The sequence below is a fragment of the Schistocerca piceifrons genome, chromosome 6 (genome assembly GCF_021461385.2).
Source record: "Schistocerca piceifrons isolate TAMUIC-IGC-003096 chromosome 6, iqSchPice1.1, whole genome shotgun sequence".
NCBI lineage: Eukaryota > Metazoa > Arthropoda > Insecta > Orthoptera > Acrididae > Schistocerca > Schistocerca piceifrons.
Genome location: NC_060143.1, coordinates 377,966,820 through 377,994,698, shown reverse-complemented (window position 1 = coordinate 377,994,698; position 27,879 = coordinate 377,966,820). Strand labels below are relative to the sequence as shown.

The 27,879-nt window shown below is 38.6% G+C and overlaps 1 long non-coding RNA gene across 1 annotated transcript in view; it reads left to right on the top strand.

Moving 5' to 3' along the window:
- LOC124802419 overlaps positions 1–22,479 on the top strand; it is a 57,440-nt gene extending 34,961 nt beyond the window's left edge. Inside the window, exons 2-3 of the long non-coding RNA XR_007017117.1 lie at positions 12,091–12,221; positions 22,331–22,479. This is a non-coding gene — a long non-coding RNA (uncharacterized LOC124802419). The remainder of the gene's footprint in view (positions 1–12,090; positions 12,222–22,330) is intronic.
- The last annotated feature ends 5,400 nt before the right edge of the window (positions 22,480–27,879 follow it).

Genomic DNA, 27,879 nt, shown 5'->3' with positions numbered 1-27,879 from the left:
TGAGAGTAAACGAGGGGGAAACAGCAAAATCACTAAATATAAACACAGGTTACATGGAGACTACCCACTATAACTCAGACTCCTATGCACATCAGCCCTGGATCTACGATACTTGCGAACCGGGTCAATACTAAAATAATCGAATTTCCAAAAATATGTTCATCTTGTAGCGCATATCTTTCTGAAAAGTCTGAAACATAAACTGTGTGTTCGAGGAAATGTTAAGAGACAGTATTTGGTCTTAAGGGTGCCAAACTGCAGTGCCACACCTCTTCATAAAGCATTCTTCTACAGCAGCACATCAATGTATTTTATCAATGTATTTTGCTCTGTGGAATTGAAAGGCGTATATTTTGCGATGGATGCCATCAAACTATATTCAGGACAGTGGAAATTGAAATGTCCTGTGTTGCCTCTCCTCCTCCCAGTCCGCCAGTTTGACAGACTGCTCCCCCTTTTTTTTTGCTTGAAAAAAATCTTGCAATTAACAGCGGATGGGATTATTTGTAATTGGGAGAACAAGAACTCTTCAGGAAATCTGCACTCTATATTGCCTATTAGCTAATAACTTGCTGTTTTGTGTGATTTAAAAAAAAAAAAGAGATTCAAATGGCTCTGAGCACTATGGAACTTAACATCTGTGGTCATCAGTCCCCTAGAACTTTGAACTACTTAAACCTAACCAACCTAAGAACAACACACACATCCATGCCTGAGGCAGGATTCGGACCTGCGACCGTAGCAGTCGCGCGGATCCAGACTGTGGCACCCAGAACCACTCGGCCTCTCCGACCGGCACAGGTTTAGTTATCCCACGATTATTTTCCGTTTAGGAGCTATTACGTGTTCGTACATCTCGTTTTCCGCGTTACTTCCAAAATATAACTTAAGCGGCTGCTAGCTGGGTACTGTATAACTGGTCCTTGCTAGTATAGCGAACTGGCCAAAAATTTTCTGTCAAAATTTCATTTGCTTGGATACACCGAGAAGATAATATGTAATATTTCTCACCTGTTATTCCTGTCAGTTGTTTATTTCCATTCTGGTAGTCTGAATCTATAGATTTCTCTAGTAATTATAACAACACTGATTATTCGTATTCATCCGTTTTCTTCGCTCAGCTCGTATAGCCCCGTCCCCTTTTGTCTGCGGAAAGTTTATATCTAGTTACGATGAGGATTCTCCTGACAGAGACATCACGCATTCAAAAATCAACTTGTGATTCATTCAGAAATCAACTAAAAATGTGTTCAAAAATGTTCAAAAACCAACAGGGAAGCATTTCAAAATCATATGAATAATCATATATAAAAACAAAGATGAGGTGACGTACCGAACGAAAGCGCTGGCAGGTCGATAGACACACAAACAAACACAAACATACACACAAAATTCAAGCTTTCGCAACAAACTGTTGCCTCATCAGGAAAGAGGGAAGGAGAGGGGAAGACGAAAGGAAGTGGGTTTTAAGGGAGAGGGTAAGGAGTCATTCCAATCCCGGGAGCGGAAAGACTTACCTTAGGGGGAAAAAAGGACAGGTATACACTCGCACTCACGCACATGTCTGTATGTGTGGATGGATATGTGCGTGAGTGTGAGTGTATACCTGTCCTTTTTTCCCCCTAAGGTAAGTCTTTCCGCTCCCGGGATTGGAATGACTCCTTACCCTCTCCCTTAAAACCCACTTCCTTACGTCTTCCCCTCTCCTTCCCTCTTTCCTGATGAGGCAACAGTTTGTTGTGAAAGCTTGAATTTTGTGTGTATGTTTGTGTTTGTTTGTGTGTCTATCGACCTGCCAGCGCTTTCGTTCGGTAAGTCACCTCATCTTTGTTTTTATATATAATTTTTCCCACGTGGAATGTTTCCCTCTATTATATTCATATGAATAATCGATAGACAAACGTGCTGGATGCTAGGCATTTTGTGAAACAAGTTCTTTTCCTCAAGAATATGAATTTGGCGCTCTTATGAAGCATTGTATAGTCTTCCTAAGGCCTTTGACACATTTTGCTGTTGGCAGACGCTTGCATGAGCACTGTGTGTGGTTGTATGTGGCGCATTTCCTTTGCAATTTAAGTTATTTTCGTTTTTTACTCTCGTTCATGTTTTATTGTTGAAGTATTATTCTGCAGTAGCGGGATACAGTAATATCCTTTGTTAGAGTGTCGGTTCTAACTGGTCAAAATTACAAAAATTTAACTGAAAACTAAAACAATGAAAAATTCCCAGGTTTTTCCCGGTTTTCTCCCGGATGAAAAAATTCCCGGGTTTTTCCCGGATCTCCTGGTTGTCCCCTGGGTCGTATACACTCTGAAAAGACATCATTAAGGTACCATCTGAGGGCACTGTGTGGCTCGATGTGAAGTGGGTAAATGCCAGTCATTAAAGCATGAAAGACTGGAGATACGACGGTACACATGTGGAAGTACTGTTGTTCCTGTGGGACTGGAAACAACTATTATTGTCTCATATGCTGCAACTTCCTATATGTCTCTGGTTTAAAAATCGAGAAAAGCAAGCAGTTGCCATGAGGAGGTAAGGCACACTAGTTTTATGAAGCGGTTCAGTGGCCAGCTGTTGAGAGAGTTAAATCATCTGACTGTCACTGTAATGTACACTGAAGCACCAAAGACACTGGTATAGGCATGCGTATTCAAATATAGTGATGTGTAAACAGGTAGAATATGACGCTGTGGTCGGTAACGCCTATATAAGACAAGTGTTTGGCACAGTTGTTAGATTGGTTACTGCTGTTGCAATGGAATGTTATCAAGATTTAAGTGAGTTTGAACATGATGTTATAGTCAGCGTATGAGCAATGGAAGACAGCATCTCTGAGGTAGCAATGAAGTGGGGATTTTACTTTTGGACCATTTCATGAGTGTACCGTGAATATCAGGAATCCGGTAAAACACCAAATCTCTGACATTGCCGTGGCTGGAAAAAGATCCTGCAAAAAAGGGGCAAACAACAGAAGAGAATTGTTCACCATGACTGAAATGCAACCCCACGGCAAATTGCTGCATATTTCAGTGCTGGGGCATCAACTAGTTTCAGTGTGCAAACCATTCAATGAAACATCATCGATGTGGGCTTTTGGAGCCAAAGGTCCACTCGATAACTGCACAACACACAGCTTTACACCTCATCCGGGCCCATCAACACCGACACTGGACTATTGATGTCTGGAAACATGTTGCCTGGTCGGACGAATCTCATTTCAAATTGTATTGAATGGATGGATGTGTACGAGTATGGAGACAATCTCATGAGTCCATGGCCCTTTATGTCGGCAGAGGACTGTTCAAACTGGTGGAGGCTCTGTAATGGTGTGGGGCATGTGCAGTTGGAGTGATAATGGGCCCCTGATATGTCTAGATACAACTCTGACAGGTGAAACACGTGCAAGCATCCTGTCTGATCACCTGCATCCATTCATGTACATTGTGCATTACGATGGACTTGGGCAATTCCAGCAGGACAATGCAACACCCCGTATGTCCAGAATTGCTGCATAGTGGATCCAAAAACACTCTTCTGAGTTTAACCCTTTGACTGCAGTGGACGTGTTAACTCGCCAAGCCTCGCTGTTCCCCTAGTGCGCCTGATGTGTTTAAGCGCTGTCCTTGGGTTTTCCCTACAGCACTAAGGACATGTTGCATACTGTGCCACTGGCCTTTTCACTTCTAGAGATGAATTTAGGCACACTGAGTCACAGCTACCTGAGTGTGACAGTCATGTAAACATGCAGAGCTGTCTTACCGCCCTGATCTTCCAGTAGCTGTTCAGTGGTCTGACTCTAGAGTTTGAGAGTACTGTGTTCCTCTTTGCAGAATTTGACTTTGATTCCTGTGTTTTTGTCAATTTTCTTGTTTTCCATGGCAGATATATCATGTCGCTGTGGTTGCACAGACAAAGAGATCCTGGATATGCTCACTAGGAGTGACTGTGAGTATGAGTTATCTGATGCCGCTAGCAGTGACAAATCTTCAAAAGAATCTTGAAGCTGTAGTCCTCAGTCCTTTACATCAGACGGGAGAGCAAGAATTACAGTCAGCAATTCCTTTGAATCAGAAAGTGACAGTGAAATGTTTCGGAAAAGAGCGCACTTAAGTGACACATTTGACTAGAAAGAAACCGATTTCCAGCCGTTAAACCATTAATTTGGTGACTTGAGTTCAGAACACAAATGTCAACTAGATATTAATCCAAGCATTCTTTCATTCTTTGTGATATTTATGTCTGAAGACAAAAGAAATCGTTTTATATGTTTACACCAGAGAAAATACTACAGAATCTGTGAAATCTCAACTGTCAGTGTGAAAAGACACTGAATTTGAGGAAATGTATTGTTTTGTTGCTATCTGCCTCCTAATGGTGCAAGTTAAGAAGTTAAGATACACTTTTGAACACACCAGTTTGCAGCGGAATTATATCCTGATACCATTTTTATCTACTTCTGAGAATGCTACACTTCAATGATAACTCTGCGAGTACTGGAGGTGACTGTCTATTTGAAATTAAGACGATTGTTGACAAAATTGGTAAGACATTTCGTAATTCATTTCATCCACAGCACAAGCTTTGTATAGATGAAAGTCTCTTACTGTTCTAAGGACAATTATCTTGTAAGCATTTTCTTCCAACCAAGCGAAGTAGATTTGGAATAAAGACATTTGTACTGTGACTGTCAGAGTGGGTATATTTTTGAATTTATTGTATATACAGGTGCAACAAAAGAAACTGGGTTCCACAATTTAGGGAAAAATGGTGACTCTTATAGAATATGACCGTATTTCAAATACGGTCCCATATGTCAATAATTGGTACTCCAGTGTGGACCTGTTCCTCTGGCATCACAACCATGGAACATCCACATGTGTCACTGTTTTTAAGAATAGGCGCAACATGCCAAAACTGCAAAAGAAATTAAAACGAGGAGATACAGAGTTTAAGTCCACTGGCAAGATCCTTGCTATCAAGTGGTGTGATAAGAGAGAGGTGTGCATGTTGACCACAAGCTAAACAACACAAATGGTTGAAAAAGAGATGACTGACAGAAATACTGGCGAAAAGATAAAGAAACCGCAAGGAATTGTAGATTACAGTTCGAGTATGGCTGCAGTTGACCTTTGTCAAATGTTACTGAGCTCAGTGGGATCAGTGTGTAAGACTGTGAAATGGTACAAGAAATATTTTTTTTAACACTCTGGATTTGTGCATTCTAAATGTTCATGCTCTCCACCAGTTGGTAACAGGGTGAAAAATGGCACTCACAGAGTTTCACCTTTCTCTCTTAAGGGAGATTGTAGAAAAATATGCTACAGAACGGAAGAAAGCTGGTAGGGGAAGGTGCTATGATGGCGAGAATCCTCTGTGATTCACAGGGAGACATTTTCCAGCTGTTATTGTGAGTGAACATTCACAGAAAAGTACAGTAATGTGCAGATGCGTGGTTTGCACGAAACAGAAAGTGCACTGGGAAACTAGATACCAGTGCAAAACTTGCAACGTTGCATCATGTGTTGTACCTTGCTTTGAGACTTATCATACAAAGGAGCATTACTAATCATTGGGAACTAAATCTGAGAAAATTTATTGACACTTCTGAAAGAATTACTAAAAAAAGGGAAAAAATGTAAAAAAGAAAATATAAATCTATTTTTTACTTCGTCAGTGCCAGTCCAAAGCCCGGATTGAAAAGAAGCATGGGAAATAGCTGCAACAGGTGTAAAATTTTTCAAACAATGCCTGACTTCTTCATATGTAGCAGTTTTCTGGCAAATGAATGGACTTGGTGATTGAAGTGGTGCAATATCTGTACTGTGGCATATGTAATTACGCCAAGTACATTGTGCCAGTATAACAAAACCCATGTATTGATATATGTATGATACATTTCAATTATTAACACATAATATAGACAGTTATATTATTTTATTCTCAATAGTACAAATATAGATCACATTTGGTCTACTTGCATAAAACCTGTTTTCCATAACTGATTTCAAACACCTTTGATCCAAGAAATAACATGCTGAATTTAAAAGTCTGTTCTCAGTGCAATTTTTCTTGCTACTTTGCCTCTGTTGTTAGCCAATATTTGAAATTAAAACTCACTGCTCAGGGGCAGATGGGGGGCTTAAAATTGATTGTTTGAATGAGACAGGCTTTAAAGCATTAATAGAAAATGGTATTTGTAAAAGAAGTATTGAATATACCCCACTTTCATCTTTTCATAAAAATCAACATCTTTTTGACTAACTTGTAGATTATTGGAAAATAGTAGGGAAATAAAAATTTTTATTCCTTATCTTTGTGGTATCAATCTATTGCACTCTAAATTTCATTTTCATGATGTGTTCACTCTACTAGATATGCAAATCTGAATTTTACACTGCTTTCAGGCTCAACTTCCATTAAAATTATACAGCTTGGAATTTTTTATAGAACATAGTTTTTTAGCAAAATCAGAATAAAAATACAGCATTTTTGACATTTTTACAAAATCTTCAATTTACTGCTTAATTCATTCAGTACTGGAAAGTACTGTGCAAATGAAACTTTGTATTTGAGAACCTTGTGTTGTTAGGTTACTACATGCCAAGTTTCACATTCATCATAGGATTAGTCCAGCATCATAGGATTAGTCCAGGAGAGGCAAGAAGCCAAACTTCAAAATTTTTTCAGCCGATTTTACCTACAATTTTCTGGCTCAATATGGCTTGTAAAATTATTTTCATTATTATTCTTAAGAGAACGCATAAAGTTGTACAAGATGAACGAATTTGATTTCTTAACAAAAACTACTTTCCAAGATATTACAGCTCAGTCACCAAAAATTCATGCTGACTCTGCACGAATGATATTCAGTCCAGATGCATTCAGCACATGGTGAGTTGGGCAGCACAGGCCGCTCTGGTCCTCGCAGCAGCTCAAGGAAGAGACACTTAGTGCAGGTAGAGCCAGATTATGCCGCAGGCTGCGGCACCTCAGTGCGCCAAGCAGATGGTGTGCCTCCAGCAGTCAACAGGTTAAACACTTCCACTGGCCACCAAACTCCCCAGACATGAACATTATTGAGAATATCTGGGATGCCTTGCAACGTGTTCTTCAGAAGAGATCTCCACCCTCTCGTACTATTACGTGTTTCTGGACAGCCCTGCAGGACTAGTGTCGTGTTGCGGCACTTGTGTGTGTTCATGGGGGCCTGCACAATATTAGGCAGGTGTACCTGTTTCTTTGGCATTTCAGTGTGTAATGCCCCATACTGCTCAGATAGTAAAGGTCCAACAGTGGCAAAGGGAAAAACTGACATTGAGTGGTTGAAACATCACATTGCTCAAGTTCAGGACAGTCTGTCCAAGTTCAGGACAATTTGTGCAAGGAGCAGCTCATGAAACTTGTGAAAGCAAAATGAGCCACTGTTTCAACAATATGTTGTTGATGAGATGTCTAAAGAACATGGTCATAGGGTCCTTAGTCTTTCAATGTACCACTGCCACTTTAATCCCATCAAAATGATTTGGACACAGCTCAAACATTATGTGGAAACAAATATGGAGTGGTTTTCTATGCCACAGAGAAATTGTTGTTAAAGAAGCCTGGGAAAGTGAAGTAGGTATGGAAAGTAAGATAGAAAATAAAGTATATCCCAGGGCAATTCCACTGACTCTTCCATGGGATGCTGCACACATAATGATGGTATCTAGAAAGGTGGCGACTTTGAATGAAACGGCTGTTACCTGTTTACTCTTCAATGTAATTTGTCTTTCTTCAGTGTTTGTAGACACGTTTTATGTTTCATATTTAGAGTGAGCAGCATCTACCACACTTCCAAAATAAATCTCATCTTGTTATTGAGGAAGACCCCACTGAAGAAGAATGACTTACTACATGCACACTGTAGTGATTGTTAAGTACTGAAGCATTTTATATTACTTTAATGTTGCTGTTGTTGTTGTTATTGTATTCACATGAAGGATCCAGATCCATTTCAGCACCCCTTTTGTATCTAATACACCCCTCTCCCTGCCCCTGCCCCCCGCCCCCCCCCCCCCCCCAAAACATGCATTTTGCCATTCGTGGAGTGGCTTGTGATACAGATAGCTGTACCGTAGGTACAACTACCACTAAGAGTATCTGTTGAGAAACCAGACAAACATGTGGTTCCTGAAGAAGGGCAGCAGGCTTTTCAATAGTTGCAGGGGCAACAGCCTGGATAATTGACTGATCTGGCATTGTAACATCAACCAAAACGGCCTAGCTGTGCTGGTACTGCGAACGGCTGAAAGCAAGGGGAAACTAAAGCCATAATTTTTCCTGCGGACGTGCAGCTCTACTGTATGGTTACATGATATAGTGTCCTCTTAGGTAAAATAGTTAGGAGATGAAATAGTCCCCCATTCAGGTCTCCACATTGGGACTACTCAGGAGGACGTCATCATCAGGAGAAATAAGACTGGCATTCTACAGATCAGAGCATGGAATGTTAGATCCCTTAATTGGAAGGTAGGTTACAAAATTTAAAAAAGGAAGTCGATACAATGAAGTTGGATATCATGGGAATTAGTGGCATGAGGAACAGGACTTCCGGTCGGGTGAATACAGGTATAAATGCAAGGTCAAATAGGGGTAATGCAGGAGTGGGATTAATAATGAATAACAAAATAGAAATGTGGGTAAGCTACTATGAACAGCATAGTGAATGCACTATTGTAGCCAAGATACGCATGAAACACATTCCTGCCACAGTAGTACAAGTTTACATGCTAACTAGCCGTTGATGAGGTAAAAGAAATCATTCAGATAGTCAAAAGAGACAAAAATTTAATTGTGTTGAGGGACTGGAATTAGACAGAAGGAAAAGGAAGAGAAGGAAAAATAGCAGGTGAATATGGACTGGAGGAAAGGAATGAAAGAGGGAGCTGCCTAGTAGAATTTTGCATAGAGCATTGTTTAATCATTGTTAACAACTGGTTTAAGAATCATAAAAGAACGGTTTATAAGTGAAAGAGACCTGGAGACACCAAAAGGTTTCAGATTGATTATATAATGGTAAGATAGAGATTTAAGAACTAAATTTTAAATTTTAAGACACTTCCAGGGGCAGAAGTGGACTCTGATCAAAATTTACTGGTTACGAACTGCAGATTAAAACTGGAGAAATTGGAAAAAGGTACGAGCTTAAGGAGATGGAACCCAGGTAAATTGAAAGAACCGGAGTTTGTTAACAGTTTCAGAGGGAGTGCTAGGCAACAGTTGACTAGAATGGAGGAAAGGAATATAATAGAAGACGAATAGGTAGCTTTAAGAGATGAAAGAGTGAAGGCAGCAGAGGATCATATTGGTAAAAAGACAAGGCCAATGAATATCCTTGGATAACACAAGAGATATACAATTTAATTGATGAAAAGAGAAAATTTAAAAATACAGCAAATGAATCAGGCGAAAGGGAACACAAATGTTTAAAAAATGAGATTGACAGGAAGTGCAGAACTGCTAAGAAGGAATGGTGAGAAGACAAATGTAATGATTTAGAAGCATATTTCACTAGGGAAAGATAGATACCACTTCCAGGAAAATTAAAGAGACCTTCAGGGAAAGGGGAGGAAGAAAATATGATATTGTGAGAATGATGAAGCTCTGAAAGATCTACATCAAAACAAGGCCCCAGGGGTAGACGATATTCCATCAGAACTACAGACAATCTTGGGAGTGCCAACCATGACAAAACTCTTCCATCTGGTGTGCAAGATGCATGAACAGGCAAAATACCCTAAGGGTGCAAGAAGAATGTAAGTAATTCCAATTCCAAAGAAATCAATTGCTGACAGGTGTGAAAATTACCGAAGTATAAGTCTAATAAGTCTTGGTTACAAAATACCAACACAAATTCTTCACAGAAGAATGGAAAAACTGTAGAAGCCAACCTCTTGGGGAAGGTCTGTCTGGATTCCGGAGAAAAGTGGGAACACGCGAGGCAGTACTGACCCTACCATAGACAGATTAAGGAATGGCCAACCTACATTTATAGCATTTGTAGACTAAGAGAAGCTTTTGACATTGTTGGCTGGAGTAGTCCCTTTTAAATTCTGAAGGTAGCAGTGTAAAATATAGGGATCAAAGGGCTATTTACAATTTGTACAGAAACCAGACGGCAGTTATAATAGTCAAGGGGCATGAAGGGAAGGTAGTGGTTGAAAAGGGAATGAGGCAGGGTTGTAGCTTACCCCTGATGTTATTCGATTTGTACAATGAACAAACAGTAAAGGACACCAAAGACAAATTTGGAGTAAAATTAAAGTTCAGGGAGAAGAAATAAAAGCTTTGAGGTTTGCCTATAATATTGTCATTCTGTCAGAGATAGCAAAGGACTTGGAAGAGAAACAGAACGGAATAGTCAGTGCATTGCAAGAAGGGTATAAGATGAACATCAATAAATGAAAAACAAGGATAATGGACTGTAGTAAAATTAAATCAGATGATGTGGGGATCAGAAAACAAGGATAATGGACTGTAGTCAAATTAAATCAGGTGACAGACATTAAAAGTAATAGATGAGTTCTGCAATTTGGGCAGCAAAATAACTGATGATGGTCAAAGTAGAGAGGATATAAAATGTAGACTGGCAATGGCAAGAAAAGCATTTCTGAAGAAGAGAAATTTGGTAACATCAAATATAGACTTAAGTGTTAGGAAATCTTTTCTGAAGCAATTTGTTTGGAGTGTAGCCATGATGGAAGTGAAATGTGGACAATAAACAGTTTAGACAAAAAGAAAATAGATGCTTTTGAAATGTAGTGTTACAGAAGAATTCTGAAGATTAGATGGGTCGAACATGCAACTAAAGAGGGATTACTGAATAAAACTGGAGAGACAAAATTTTTTTGGCACAACTTGACCAAAAGAAGGGATCGGTTGATAGGACAAATTCTGAGACATCAATTTAATACTGGAGATGAGAGAGAGAGAGAGAGAGAGAGAGAGAGAGAGAGAGAGTGTGTGTGTGTGTGTGTGTGTGAGAGTGAGGAGGTGGGGTAAAAAACATAGAGGGAGATTGAGAGATGAATACAGTAAGCAGATTCAGAAAGATGTAGGTTGTAGTAGTTATTTGGAGACAATACAGGATAAAGTAGCATGGAGAGCTGCATCATAATAGTCTTCAGACCACCACAACAACAACAACAACAACAACTACCATGTACAGTGTGCTGCTTTTGTTGAGATATCCGAATAGGAAAATGCTACCATTTTATAAACAGGAGTGTATTCATTAAGCAATAAGGAATTTATGATTCTGTAAAGCGGACACAATACTGTATGTTAAGTGGGTAATTTTTGCTTACAATGTTCTTTTGGACATCTACTTTATTGCCGTGTTCATCCCAAGCTTGCCAGAAACTCTGTAGTAGAGTTACAAGATGATCTGTGAAAAAAGTGTCTGCAAAAACCATTCACCAGAATGGTTGACTTTGTGGCCAATGTGGCAGCATGTAATTTCAGTGATGGCCTACCATGCATTGAGGACATTACGAAAACGCTTGAACTTGAGGTTGGACCGGCCAATGTTACAACTTCTGCACAAAATTGGATGAAAAGTGTATCTAGTAAGCAGTGCAGTGGATGACAGAAGCTGCCAAAGAGGGCAGCAGGACCACTATGGCCAGGAAGAAGATGGGGGAGGACCTCCTTTTATATTTGGATCAATCGCTGTATGGCTCAGAGACTGGTGACTAGAGGCATGTTTAACTTCGCTGCAAAAGATGTAACCCGAATTTTTAAATGTATTTTTCAAAACCATATTTTTCAATCTGATGGGAAACAAATGTTTAGAATGGCACATACGATTTTGCTTGGAATTAGATGCAGGCATTCCAAACTGAATTCTCAATCAGCGCTAAGTAGCCGTTTTGCAATATCATGAAAAGTCTATCCTCAGTGCATGCTTTGTTTTGATGTTTTGAGTGAAATAAATGATGTTTTTCAACATGTCACCCTTTTTTTTAGAACTTAATATTTTCCCGTTATCCTATGTATGCTGATACAAAATACAGTGAAAACAACTTACACAAAATTGTTTTGTTACAGCTACAATAGGATGGATTCGCGAATTCCCGCTGATGACTGATGTTCAAGCTGCAGAGAGTCCTTCCACCTGGTGCACCAGTTACAAGGAATGTTTGTTGTCGACACAGAAAGGATTTCTTAAAGACAAAAGTGTAAGAAATCAAACTATTATCGGAGTTACCATTATATTTTATTTCTTGGGTGGGGAGGGGGGGGGGGCAAGTTGCACACATCTATATCACTTATTTTTCATGCTTTCAAAGAAGGCAACCCCCTTAACAGGGAGTGTTAGAAGAGTCAGTACAGAACTGCACAGCAGTTACTGGTAAAATGTACTGGATGTACGTGCACCAGAAAATGTGTGATTGTATGCGCAGCTACTATTGCTCACTGCTGCACCTTGTCATCGTAATGAAATTTCTTTCCTCCCATTGCCTCTCTGAGTGGTCTAAACATATGGTGATCACTCAGTGCGAGATCTGACGAGTATGGTGGATATGGCAGAATACCAAAGTGCAGCTCACTGACAGTTGCACAGGTAGTACAAGGCTGAGCATTGTCATATTGCAAAACGACATCTGTACTCAGAAGTACACATCACTTTGATCTTACTGCAGGCTGAAGCTGATTTTTAACATATCAGAATACGGCACAGTGGTGATCGAGTTTAACTAAGTTATGTAGTATTCCAAAACAACACCTCATTCATCCCAAAACATAGTCAGCAAAACCTTCTCTGGAGATGGCTGCTTCCAAAACTTCTTGGGTTTTGGTGATGAGGAATGGCACCATTCCATACTTGCTCTTTTTGTTTTGGGTTGGAGTTAGCATACCCAGGTTTCATCTCCTGTAATAATTTTCACAAAGAAGACATCACCTTGTGCTTTGAAGCACTGCAAAAGCTATTCACAGATGTCAATGTGTCACTCTTTCAGTTCTGGGCTGAACTACAGCAGCACTCTTCTTGCAGACACTCTAAGCACTTCATGAATGACGTGATGTAATGTGATGTGCTGAGCGATGAGTAATGTTCAAATCTGCAGCTATTTCATCCACTACGAAATGGCAATTTTCCAGCACAACAGCTTCAACTGGTAGACTCTGGTATCACAAAGTGGTGTGCCTGACCCGGGCACTGAGCTTCCGTCACAGAAGTCACGCATTTTCCCAAACTTTCTACTCCACTCATACACTTGCTGCCATGACAGACGTGTATCATTGCACTAGACCTTCATTCACCAATGTATTTAAATAGGTTCCACACCTTCACTGATCAGAAAATGTAGGACAGATTGCTGTTCTTCCTTGGTGCATGTCATAAGTGGGGCAGCCATTTTGAACTAGTATTGTGGCTGTATTCCATTTGTCTGTAGTATGCTGCCAACTGTGGGGCATTCCTTGCATCAGTGGTTCTCAAAGTGTGCGCCAGGGCTCACTGGAGTGCCCTAGAAAATTTTTTGGATGCCTCCAATAATATTTTAGGAAAACATATGGCCAAATATAAAAGAAAATATAGCTACTCAATTTTATCCATTTCATGACAGGTATAATAAGGATCGAGTCTTTAAGTTTTGTCAAATAGTTCTCTTTGGTTAAGGAACTAAGGTGGCTTATTCTCCTTGTAGTGTCAACAGTATTCGGACTGTTCCATGCTGACTGTCTTCTTTCTTCCATTGCTGCTAATCTTAGCAATCTAACAGTAGCAGCTGTTTGGGAACTGGGCAAAGGTGTTTCAAAATAATGAGTGATGATAAACCATTGCCAGTCTAGGAGGTCATCCCTTACACCACTAAGAAGTGTAAGGAATTCTAGGGAAAGTGAAACTCACTGTGGGATGAGAAAAACAATTATTCAGATGGCAGAATGCTGGGGTCTGGAGAAACAGAATGGTCAGATAATTGTCACATTGCTACAATCATAACAATATGCAGTGGTGGGAGTGTTTATTTCATTTAATAATGAATGTAACTGTATTTATAAATGGAAACTTTATCCGTGGTAAAGTTTGGTGTGGCCAACACAGTAACTTATTTGATATGTTGTAAAAAACTTGCAGTGCAAGACAGCAACCACGGACTGCAAGTTTCTTACAACACAATGCTTGCTGGTCATTCATAATTAATAAATGGTGCAAATGCCATTTACTTCCACTCCTTGCACTAGAAGTGGATTACAACAGACTTATCTTAATTTCACAATTTTTGATAGAAAGAATGTTCTTTTAGCAAACCCTTTCTACTTTTGTGTGAAAAACGTAACTATCTTAGTCACTGGTCGGTACCAGGCACAAAGGCATCCATGGATGACTAGCACTGGTCGTAAAATTTTCCTACCCATTCCCTCTCCCACCACCCTTCAACCTGTAGGGTTCGTTCCGTGCCTTCTTCCTGTAACCAAACGGTATGACACTTGTGTTGCTCTTAAAGTTTGTAAATATTCATTGAGTTAATCCACTGTATTGTCAAGCATTAATGGATTTCTGGTGAGATCTAAACATCCAGAACTAGGAGAAAATGGTGAAAAAATATTTAACGACTGACGGATTTTTCAGACAGATACTCTTACAGATATTATCTGGTCATGTTGTGCTTTTGTTTAACAGTTGATTTGCCTATGGACGTTTTCCTTTTATAATGGTAGCCATGCTGAAATTGAGCCTTGTGTGCTATGCATGTGATCACAACTTGTCCATAGAATTCAGAAGGTTTTGTGTCTTCCTAATGATTGCGAACCTATCCCACTTAATCAGAGTGGCGCTGCAACAGCATGTAGGGAGTGAATTGCATACTATTATTATTGGCCATTATGACCTATTTGGGTACAATGACAGTGTATCAAAAAATTATAAATAACATCCGCAAACGGTCACTTCTTAATAATACTGTACTGAAAATGCATACCTTTCTGTTGTCAATAAAATATTATTGAAAGGAGAAACTGGGAGAGGAAATTGTTTGACCTTGAGCTGTCTGTTACTAAAAGAATTTCATTTCATGTTCTTTGCTACAGATGAACAGAACATGTGAACATGATCATCATTGTTCATGAAGCCTTGCTACTTCTGAGAATCATTTCCACTGCAGTTTAGTGATACAGCAGATTTGCGATGACAGAAGCTTCCAACAAGGTAAACAGAACTTGGAAAATTATGGCTGACAGGACTGCTAACCCATGGAGGCACAAGAATCCAGGCCCAGAAGGAAAACGCGTTTCCATTTTTGTGCGCTTGTCATTATTGCCGAGCTTTCAGGTAATATGTCAGTGAGGCTAGAAGTGAAACTTATATGCAAAATACGATCAAATAAAATGTGAATATTTCTGAAAAACAAGCATGCCGTTGAAGAATCCAATTCTGGGAGTGAACAAATACTAAGTGCGAGTAAAAAAGCAACCTACTCGTAAGTACAATGAAAGCTACATAAGCTATGGTTTCACTTGAACTGGGAGTGAAGCTTATCCTTTCCCACTATGCTTAGTAAAATGGCAAATCATTCTCTGCTTCCTAGTAAACACTTTAAAGCAAACATTTTAAAACAATGCATTCACATTTGCAAGATAAACCTATAAGCTATTTCAAGAGATTGTCTGAACAGCAAACAAGAGCAGCAAATTCTTTTAAAAGTGCTATGTCTGTTTCTGGTAATAGCTCTGTTCACTTCCTACCTAAGTCTCTGAACTAGTAGCAAAGAGCATGAAAGCTCATACTATAGGTGAGTCACTTATTTTGCCTGCTTGCAAAAAAATGGTCATGACAATGCTACGAAATGAAGAAGCTATGAAAATAAGCACGATTCCTTTGTTGAATGATACAGTTCAAGTCATATTATAGAAATGTCTATTGATATTGAGAAAAATGTATACAGTAATGAACTCAAGCACTCAAACTTTGCATTGTAAGTTGATGACTCAACAGCCATTATCAACCAATCGAAACTCAGCATTTGTCCTTTTCATTAATCAAGATCAAATAGTAAATCAGTTTCTTTTTTGAAAAGAATTAAGTGTGTCTACTAAAGGTGAGGATGTTTTCAACATTTTAAATTATGATCTTTGAATTTTTGATTGCCAGATTGGCGTATTTGGCGGATATATTTCAGCAATTCAATGTTTTGAAAACTAGCATGCAAGGGAAAGAAGAAAATATCCTCACATCCACTGACAAAATTAAAGCGTTTCACAGAAAACTACAAAAGAAAATCTGTTCAAGGTAACTTGGAAATGTTCCTGTTGGTAAAGAGCATATGCATAAATGAAGTAATTCCAATAGTAGTAGATCATTAAACAAGTTTAGAAGCAAAACTGAGTTCATATTTTCCATCCCTTACCACTGAACAGTACAATTGGATGAAACCTATTCATGGAAACCTCAGTGATTTCTGCTTAACATTAACAGAAGAAGGAGAACTGGCAGCTATATCTACTGATTGTGGACTGATGATTAAGCATAAGGAATTGTCTCTTGAAGCCTTTTGGATATCTATAAAAGAACATGTGTCAATATCTAAAAAGGCTTTGAACATTTTACTTCAATTTTTGTTGTTATATTTATGAGAATTAGGATTTTCTTCCCTCACCCCAATCATATGTAAAAAAAAAATTATGGTGAGCAAAGTATATGCCTGCAACTATGAACTGGATCGTAAAAAAAAAAAGGCAGATCAAATAATTGGCAGACAAACATGTTCGCTTAGAGAAAGTTGACATTTTAGGAGACAGAAAAAGTCTGAGTTACAAAATTAATGTGCTGAATTCAAACATCATGGAACATGATAACTTTGATTGTGATTAATTTTTGGAAAAAGTAAGATGTTTATGGAGAAGAGGAGAATGAAGACTTCTGAGTTGTATAACTTTATACAAAATTATTTTCTCACTGCAAATTTACCCCCATACATTTCCTCTGAATCTTAAATTATGGATACTTCATTATAAAAATTATTTTCAAGTAAACTAATTAGACTATTGTTATCAGAAATTGAGAAATTAAACTGTCAACAATAAAATTTTATGAATTCCTGTTTGAATAAGAAAATAGCAAATCTTGTAACTGTCATATGTGCCTTTAATAAAAAGCAATCAATTAAAGAAAATAATCTAATAATGTACAATACCAGCTTGGTCCATTACACTGAAGAGGACACCATGTTATTGTCATTCAGTTCACTCATATTGTCAAAGCTCTGTAAACTGTATCAATCGGTAATCGATGCAAATCACAGCCATGAGTCTGCTGAGAAAGGTGGAACTAACAGTTCACAATTCACAACTGGTTTATGCAGACAATACAATGCTACATCAGTAAAAACTTCTGGGCTAAGTTGCCGTGGTCGATCTGTAGAACTTCTTCTCCCTGACGTTTCGTTCTCAACTACGGAGAACATCTTCCGAGGTGAGTCGACGACTCACCTCGGAAGATGTTCTCCGTAGTTGGGAACGAAACGTCAGGGAGAAGAAGTACTACAGATCGACCACGGCAACTTAGCCCGGAAGTTTTTATTGATGAAGTCGCCGGCCATGAAAGCCTACATGGGATGATTACAATGCTAATTTTAGGTCAACAGTGACTCATTAAGCAGAGGCCATAATCAACTGTGCAGCAGCAAGAAAATTTTACATCACAGAAGTGAATGTTCATGGGTTGCATCAGATGAAGCTTAAATTAAAGAATGCCAGTTCCAATGGCCAAACTTTTAGGGGACTGAACTGGGGAAAGTTTCATAAATTTAGTGTAGCAAGTCTCTCAGTACATGCAAACGAAACACAACGAAAGCATCCTGTTTACTCAAGAAATTATCTGAATGAAGGAGCTGGAATTGAAGAAGAATTTCCAACTGCATGCATCATGGAATTCAAAGCAAGTACTGGCTGTTATGAGAGGACTATGAAGAGGGCAGTACTTACCTTATGATACAGGACAATGCTAGCTCAACAACTTCCCACAGCATTTGATAAAAAAATAATTACATATCAGTGTTATAAAATCAGTCTAAGGAAATAGCATACTATTTGCTGGGCCATATGGGCAATGTCACTCATATGCCCGGTTATTTTTACATTCTGTAAAAGGTTGCTGTTGATGCTAAAGGCGTAACAAGTGTTCTAGCAATGGAATGGCCAGAACAACAGTGAATGGAAGCTCCTACCACATATAATTCATTGCAGGAAAACCAAACCAAAAGAAAATCTGTCTATGGGGCTTACCTTTAGATATCAAGAAAATGGATGGATGACTAATAACCTGATGTTAGATGAGGTGAATGTTGTTTGGAACAGAATGCCAGGCTCTTTGCATAATAGAGAGAAGATGTTAGTGCTAGATTTTTTCAATGGGTCACTTCACCCAGGAAGTCAAGGATTTGATATCAAAGAACACCACAGACCAGGTAATAATTCCCAGTTGCATGATTTCACAGCTTCAAGTAATGGATGTTGTTGCGAAGAGACCTTTTAAGGCCCACTTGTTCAAGTTACATGAATTGTTTCTTCAAGGAGACTGGGCCCTCACTCCGAGGGAAAGTTGAAGAAACCTTTAATATCTATGTTAGGCCCACAAATTCTTACTGCCTGGGGAAAAATCTTTACTGTATCTATAATGAAAGAAGTCAAGAAGTGTTGCTCATCCAATGCTGTGGATGACAATATGGGAGGAGTCAAAGGAAGGATGAAATGGCAGCAGGCTTACAAAGGAAGTTGACACAAGTTGCTCTTGTTGTTAAAAATACTAGTACTATGAACTACTTGCTAAGATAACAAGCAAAAAGGGAAGTGAAGATAGAAATTAATGTAAACCATTTCTTTTCCTTTATTTTATTTCTCCTTGTATTACCAAAATGATGACAAATGGCATAAGCTTAGAATAGGTGTATAATGGTAACTTTGCTATGCAGCTACTTTATATAAATAAAACAATTTGCAATTCTGATTAGTCAGAATATGTTAAAAATAAAAAGTCCTCAAAGACCCCGTTTCTTAAGAAAAAACAAAAAATCTTATAGTCAGGTAGAAACAGTATGTTACCTTATTTTCAAATATGTAAAAATTCTGTCAATATCCCATGTACATCACTGGCATATTTCCTCTTCATGTAGTTTCTAATGAAATACACTACACAAGAATATCCAATGCGATATTATACCGTATTGATAACAAGGAAGTCACAACATTAATTCAATGTTTAAGATTTGCTGCCTTCTAATTGTCAAAATTGGTTAAATTATAAATTTCAAATTAAAATATTAAATATCTTGTTCTCAATAACTGATCTGTATTGCATCTTATTATGTAATGATATCCTATTTGAGTTAGAGCTAATTTTTGTAATTATACATTCAATGAAATTTTAATATAAAAAGAAGTGTACTGGTCTTAATTGTTGAGAATATATAAATAATTTGTAGGCTGCACCTGCCAAACTAGTTTGTTTCAGTTTACTGCAGGTCATTTCTGAATTCACTTGCGCACATAAGGCAGCATTGTTCAGATTCCTTGGAAAAAGAATCAAATGTTCATTAAATTTCACTTAAATTTGTCCTTTCACTGGAACATTATATCAATGTCCACTGTATCTAAAACCCCAAATGAAGAAAACTACTATGGAGAGGCACCAACCCCATTGTCGAGTCTGAATTACATTCTCCGCCAGGGTTTCGATTACCTCTCGTCGTGCCCTGAAATGAGAAATGTCCTGCCTACTAACTATCCTTCCCACCCCTCCTACCATGGTATTCCGCTGTCCACCGAACCTACACAATATACTTGTCCATCCTTACACAGCCCCTGCTTCCAATCCCTTACCTCATAACTCTGTAATAGACCTAGATGTAAGACCTGTCCCATACATCCTTCTACCACCACCTACTCCAGTCCGGTCACTAACATCACCTATCCCATCAAAGGCAGGGTTACCTGTGAAACCAGTCATGTGATTTACAGGCTAAGCTGCCACAACTGTGCTGCATTCTATGTAGGCATGACAACCAACAAGCTGCCTGTCCGCATGAATGGCCACCGACAAACTGTGGCCAAAAAAAACAAGTGGAGCACCCTGTTGCTGAACACACTGCCGAACATGAAACCCCTCATCTCAATGACTGCTTCACAACCTGTGCCATATGGATCCTTCCCACCAACACCAGCTTTTCTGAACTGTGCAGGTGGGAACTTTCCCTGCAATACATCCTACGTTCCCATAACCCTCCTGGCCTCAACCTTTGTTAATCACTGTCCTCACCCATCCAGCCCCCTCCATGTTCCCATTCCAGCACTACACAGCCATCATTTCACCACCACACCCAGTCTTTCAATTTACTTTTATTTCTCTCCTTTCCGCTACTTACCCCCTCCCCCTCTGCACTTTCTCTCCTGCCCTCCATTTAAACTGCAACACTTCACTGTCCGCCACTCCCACCATACTGTCCCCCCCCCCTCCCCCCCCCCCCCCCAGCTTCCTTCTTACCCCCACCCAGTTGCCACTCCCATCATGCACTGGTGCTGCTGCTCGCAGTGTAGTTTCAGCTCTCTGAGACTGCAGACGGGTGGGCAAGTTGCGCGCGCTTGTGTGTGTGTGTGTCTACTGCTGACAAAGGCCATAATGGCTGAAAGCTATGAGTGTGGGAATCTTTTTATTGTGCCTATCATGATTCGACATCTCTGCTATATGGTGAGTAGCAACGTTCCTTCTCTGGTATTGTTACATCCCATCCTGGATTTTCCATAGTTTGATTATAACAGAAAATGCTATAAATAACATAACTTCATTAGAAGAATTCCAGTTAAAAATGGATAAAACTTCTTTCTCTAGGAACAAAGACTGTTGCTTCAAGTAGACAAAATGTAATAGCTAAAAAATTTAGTTAGATTGTAAATAAAACCCTCTTGATGATGTAAAACCAAACATGACATTTTAAAATAGTTATGTGCATTGGATGATTTTCACAGAGGTATGACAAGCGGACTGTACCCTAAATGTGTAGTGCTGGGTAAATGACATATGGGAATATGTTCGAGGAAAATGACATCTTCAACACAGAATGTGCAGTCTGTAAGCAGCCATTAAGTGGCCTTGAGCAAGGGCTTGAAGCCATCGAGTAAATTCTTATTACTAAGCTGCAGCTGTATGTCCAAGATAAAACCATAGTACTATAAACGTTCCTCACTGTTACTTGCATTTTCCTACTTGGTGCTGCTTCTTGGCATAACTACTCATTATTATTATTTTCATCCTAACCTTACGAAAAATTTATAAGCTCTTGTGAGTCATGGAATTCTGCTGAACCAAAAAACCTGGTTTAACTGAATTCAGCCCAACAGATGTAGTACGACGATGAGGTGGAGTGTGCCTGTCCATATGCAGACTAGATGGACCTCGTGTAGTGGACAATGGAAATGTCTATTGATAAGAGGTTATAATAGACTTAATATACATAAAAGTACTCTCCAAATTTAAATCACAACAGCATAATTCACTGCTACAAAAGCCCATTCTATGTACGTTCAAATGTTACAAATTATTTACTCTTAATGCACAAATGTATATATTTTCTTTGTTGAACAGTCTTAAATATATTATGTTTTTCTTTGCTGTTATGGACAAATCAAACAAATAAGCCATATAAACAATCTCATAAAATGATATGTTCAGCATAGCAGAAAGCATAGATAGCAACCAAGAAATTATGTCCTCATCATCTTTTGATAAGCATTAACCAAATATTGGTTCACATTGTCAAAGGCGTCTGTTATTTTTAGCTTAGTATCTGAAAAAGGGAGGGGGGGGGGGGGGCATAAATTTGGGGTTTGCATCAGGTGGCTGAAATCCACACTACTCCACACACAAAACTTAATTTTTTTGGAGGCCCTCTAATTTCTTTTTAGTACATTTGGTGGCTACGGAAAATGGTTATCACAAGTGACCACTACAGGACACTGCTCTTTGTGGCAACAAGTTCAGATGTAAATTAATACCACAATAGTGTGAATATCAGGAAAAATGTTGTCAGAGACGAGACAGTCCTTGACACTTATAGACTCAAAATTATTATGACAGTGTCATTTCTAAAATGCTAAAATTCTTATTAGCACAATGCAACTAATGCCATTAACTCGGTCACATAAATAATTCTGTAATACTTACACAATTTTTTTTTGGTAATAAGACATTTTGCAAAAATATCTGGCCTCCCAAAATTCTATGATAATTAGAAGCATTCTTGTTCACAAAAGTTTTCCAGCCACCCAGTAATTGTTGTTCACTTGGCAATAGGCTTTGCATAAACTGGGCAATGAACAAACTAATTAGAAAGATGTCCTGGCATAACCACAAGCACCAAAACGATGATACAGAATGCAAGAGCAGAGAAGGCGGTGAGGAAATGGCGGCCAATAGTGCGCGGAACTGGACCGCGCCACGCCAAGAGCAACATGTGGAAGAAGTGAATATGAGCAATGCTCCTACCAGCCTCGGCCACGCAGATTGGCACCGGATCGCAGACATTAGTTATCAGTGTCAACTTACCTGAGCAGTTCACATATCAAAGACTGAATTGTATTGCTTGTTGCCCTTGTTTGTGACTAATACTTGTAAATCTCCAAAGTTAGGTATGGTCAATTTGTTTTCTAGAAATAAAAAAACTGCTAATGTTATTTGTTTGAATTATTGTATAGTATTCTGAGAATGCTGCATCCCGTAGGCACCCTATTAGCAACACGTGGGCAAGACCCCACAAAAGATGTAATTAACAGTATCAAATGCTCTATGGAAAATGCATCATCAATAGCTTATCACTAGTAATGACACTCTAATCCTGTTTTAGTCAATGTGAGTTATTAAATCTGAGCTTTATATTATACACAAAAAATGTTTTGTTCTAGACTATACTCCTGTCCAGCAGCTGTTGTCCCTGTTAACTAACCACAAAAGATGTTAAACGTCAATTTTTTTCAGCAGTAGCAAGATGTTTAAATCTGAAATAACAAGATAAATGAAGTAAGTTTTTCTTCACACAATTCAAATCCGGCACCTATGACCATTGTTTTCTAGCCATAAATGTACATTAAATATTGATTTCTTTTACCAGCAGGGAGATGTATGGCTGTTTGAACTAGAAATGATGTGACAAACAGTTCAGTGCTGACTGGGAGTGGAACCCTCACACATCAGTGACTAAAGACAAAGAAACACTGACTATAGAAGTCCTTTTTAACTGAAGCTAGGAATTGCATGTTTGAATCTGCATTATGTGATGAAAATTTCTGTGTAACAGAGTCAAAACTAACACCTACTGTTACTGCTGACAACACACAAAGAGGTGTTATAAACCAAAATTATTTACCACCAACAGTTAGGTAACCACATACTAGAGCTTGAAAAGACTCTATGGAAATTTTTATAGCAATTGGGATTCGAATGTAGATGGATGCCTTATGTGGAGATGTTGAGGAGTGTGGAATATTGAGCAAAAAATAAACTGATGGAACTATATCATGACAAAGGGATCAAATCCTGTGAAAAGGGAGTTTGAATCCAAGTCTAACACCAATATTTTCATCTCAAATTCAAATCAAAGACTGAGTAAGTCCGCTGTGACATTACATGGTTACTGGTTCATTTATGAAAATAAAATTACTAGTGAAAGAAAGCTTGCTGGTGACAGAGTTTCAACATGCTGCTATCTCCGCCTCTGTCATGGCTCGATCAAACCTCTATTCAGTCGGAAGTGAAGTGACATATGTATAATGTAAATTTTGAACTATGGTGCATCCCTACATTCATTTGGTGTCACCAGAGGTGATTACGATTTATTTGTGCCCATTAAAACAAGCACCTGCAGTGGGAATCGAACTCAGGCATTAGGCATACCAATCTAACATCAATCCACCAAACTCCACATGAAGCGAGGTCATAATTTTTTCAGGGGTGTGTCACACTTGACAAGAAGTCCTCCTTCCTGGAATGGATTACAGCCTGTTAGATACGTTCATTTCCTTGTTCAATGGAATTCACATTCACTAGCTGCCTTGGCTGCTCAACATGCTCATTCAACTTTTTTGTAATCACTGAAATAAAATCACATAACAGTCATCTGCACAAACAGCCAAAAGTGTAGAATGGGGAAGTTTCTACAGGAACTGTTGCCTTCTATAAAAAACAAGTCCACAGCAATGAAATCCCACAATCTACAAATGTAAGGCAGGCATCCTTGAAACTGATCAACAAGTATCAAAAAGCCTTCTACAACTAGGGACAGCAAGCCCTTATGCATAATACAGGATGGTAATACGAGGGAGGTTTGAGAAGCTCCCAGAACAGAATAGAAAAAAAGTACTTACATCATTGAAACTTTTTTTATTTTTCGACGTAATCTCTTTGTAGATAAATGCATGATGTTTCAGTGCCTTGATCCCACCTCAAAAATGAGTTTCCTCCAGACCTGCAAAATAGTTGTCAACTCCTGATATCAATTCTTCGTTTGAAGTGAATCTTCATTCTCCAAGAAAAATTTTCAGTTTTGGGAAGAGAAGGAAGTCTGACAGAGCCATATCAGGTGAATAAGATGGGTGTGGCAACAATTCATTCCTTAGTTTGTGTAATTTTGCCATGGCGCCGGCACATGTTTTATGATCCAGCGTCAAGAGCTGCGACACCTATCTTGCAGATAACTTTTCCATTTCTAATTCTTCAGTTAAAATGTGATATACCCTTTCAGGTGACATCTGACAAGCATGAGCAATTTCACACACTTTCAATCAGTGATCCTCCAGGACCATTTTGTGCACTTTTGTAATGATTTCTGGAGTAGTGACACATATTGGCTGACCTCTGTGCGAATCGTCATCTAAGCTCTCCTGACTAAATTTAAATTCATTTGTCCACTTGGCAACAGTTGAATGTGAAAGAGCAGAGTTCCCCAGTGTATTCATGTAAATCAACATGAACATCCTTTGCTTTCATATCTTTCTTTAGGAAGTTCTTAATCACTGCTCAAATCTCAATTTTTTCCATCTTTGCAAATCACTAAGTGGGAACAACAACAGAGCCACGTCACCGCTACAGCTCTCTTCCAAGAGCACTGATGTGGCACGTGTTTACAGGCAACAGTCCAATGAATATCACACGAACAACTTGTTGTGCTAGCACTGACCTCTCATGGTGATTCCGAGAACTTTTCAAACCACCCTCTTATTATAAAAGAACCAAAAGCATTATGTAAACTTTTTAGTAAACATTTCATATCACCAACAGGAAATCCAACACACATTTTAGAAATGTACTGAGAGATACTGAATCACACCCCTCAAGCAATGAGATTTCAATTTCACGAGGTTAAAGAAAATGATATAAGCAAGATAATCCTAACATTAACGAGCAAATACTCAGCTGGATGGGACAGTGTGTTGAATGTAATAGTTCAAAAAATGCACAAAAGAAAGAGTTAAACCACTAAAGTACCTCATAAACTGTCATATTAAAGAAAGCACTTATCCAGTGGTTTAAAAATAAGCCTTGTTAAACCAGTGTATAAGAAGAGGAATTGAAAAGAAGTATCAAACTACTTACAACATCACTGATCCCTACCTTTAGTAAGTTTTGAAATGGTTGTCTGTTCTGAGCACTCTGCTTATTTTACAAAGAACAAAATGTTAACAGACACACGGCATGGCTTTAGGAAAGACTGGTGCACTACTATTGCAGTTGCTGAATTTCTCCATTAAGTGTATATCCTCTAGACGAAGGTATGAAGGCAGCAGGCATATTCTTAAATCTTTCCGAAGCCTTCAATTCAGCCAACAATGGGTTGCTCATTAAGAAATTGAAAGCTTACAACATGAAGGTCTCATCTATGCAATTACTCATCACTTACTTGACAGATCATGAACAGTGTACTAAACTTTCATGTAAAATGTATGATAAAGTAACAGATTTCATGTCTTGTAGAGATACAGTAGTCCGAGGGGCACCACAGGAATCACTTCTTGGCGAAGACATGACACAACCTTCAGCTCACATCTAGTAACCTATGCTGATGACATCCTCCTCTCATTTTATGAAAAGGAACTGAGATATTACATTAAGCTGCATCTAAAAGTCTAAGGGTGTGACGGAAGTAACCATATGTTTTCTACACCAGGGTCAAAATACCAACATCAGTAAATCCCAACTACTAACTTTTAAAACAACTTGATCTCATGAGGTTGAAATAAACAATATTTGTGGTATTACATCAGCAGAAACTGAAATATTAAATTTCTTGGTCTCCACATGGACAAAAATCTCTGTTGGGTAAATCACAGGGTAATAGTGACTAATGTTAGAAAATGGAGCATAACACAAACATTTTATTCTCTTTGGAATTAATATAGAGCTAAAAGCAATGGTGAAAGCTTCAACACTTGCACTGTGCACAAGGTGACTGCTATGAAAGAAATCAGGCCAGAAATAATGTAGGCTCAATTAGACACGATTCATTTGGCACAATCAGGAAACCCAACAGGTTTGGATGAAGGACACTGTTACAGTTTACCACCATGATCCCTATAATGAAATGGATAATTTCCAAACATGATAACTTTTAAATTTTCATTTGACACTTTCAATGGGCAATTTTGGATAAAGAAGGAAGTAAATTAGGGATAAATGTCCAATATGTGATGAGATCATAAAAAATGAAGCTTTAGCTCATATTAGGAAGGATGGGGAAGGAAATTGTATTTAGCATGTCACAAGAAATTGTCTTAAAATTGCAGTGAGTTAACAAAATGTAATAATGTGCATCAGGTGGCAGAAAGAGGTTGGAGCAGTCATCCATCACCACCCAGTCTTCTAATCTTGCACCTTCAAATATTTGCACTTTTCCTTCCTGGCTGAACAACATCAAAAACACTTCTTTTGGGAGGGGGTGGGGGACTTTCAAAGTTGGCTTAATGACACAGTAACTCCAAACCAGGTGGTTTCTACAAGTGTGTCATCAAAGAATTGATATAAATGTGGTATCAGTTCTTTCGGACATGTCCAAAAAACAGACGCCACATCCATACAATTAAGGAAATGACAGCCAGTGATCCCTTCAGTGCAGATGCTCAAGCTCTACAGGAAATGAAAAAATGCCACATGTAATGAGGCTAGTGAGCTGTGATACTACATCAGTAGTGTGTGGTGTAAGTTGAGAATTTGGGTTGACGAAAGGAGTGCTAGGGTAGTACATACAGTTGCAGTGACCACTGTGTCCAGATGGCATTCTGATCAACACATTTGCCTAGTAAGCAGGAGACCCAGGTTCAAATCCTCGTCTTGCACAAATTTTCAACTTGTCCCTCTGCTATAAATCAATGCCCACTGACAGCTAATGTCTTTTCCTTTGTGTATCTTTAATTTCTTTGTGTCTTACAAAATTGCATGATCACTGTCAGGCTGTTTCAGATAAAGTGAGAATGTAATGTTGATGATTAATATTTCTCTCATTTATATGTCTTGTTAAATAAACTAACAGAAAGCCAATATAAATATGCACTATACTAATAAACTAAATCACTACTTGTTATTATGACCTTATGATGAAACCCTGTCTCAATTACTTATAAAGTGTTTGTAACATGAGGATGTCCAAATTATCATCAGTAATACATTATGCTCTTTTGACTTCAAAACGTTCTGTGCAGCCCTGTGTCATACTCTAACACCATAACAGGACTACCACATACATATGAAAAATGTGGCAGTGGGAGCAGACACACAAAGAAACACAATTAATCAATTCTTATTCTCCTTCTGTCATGCAGTAGGCCTTGTTCAGCCTGTTTCAGATACATCTGGTC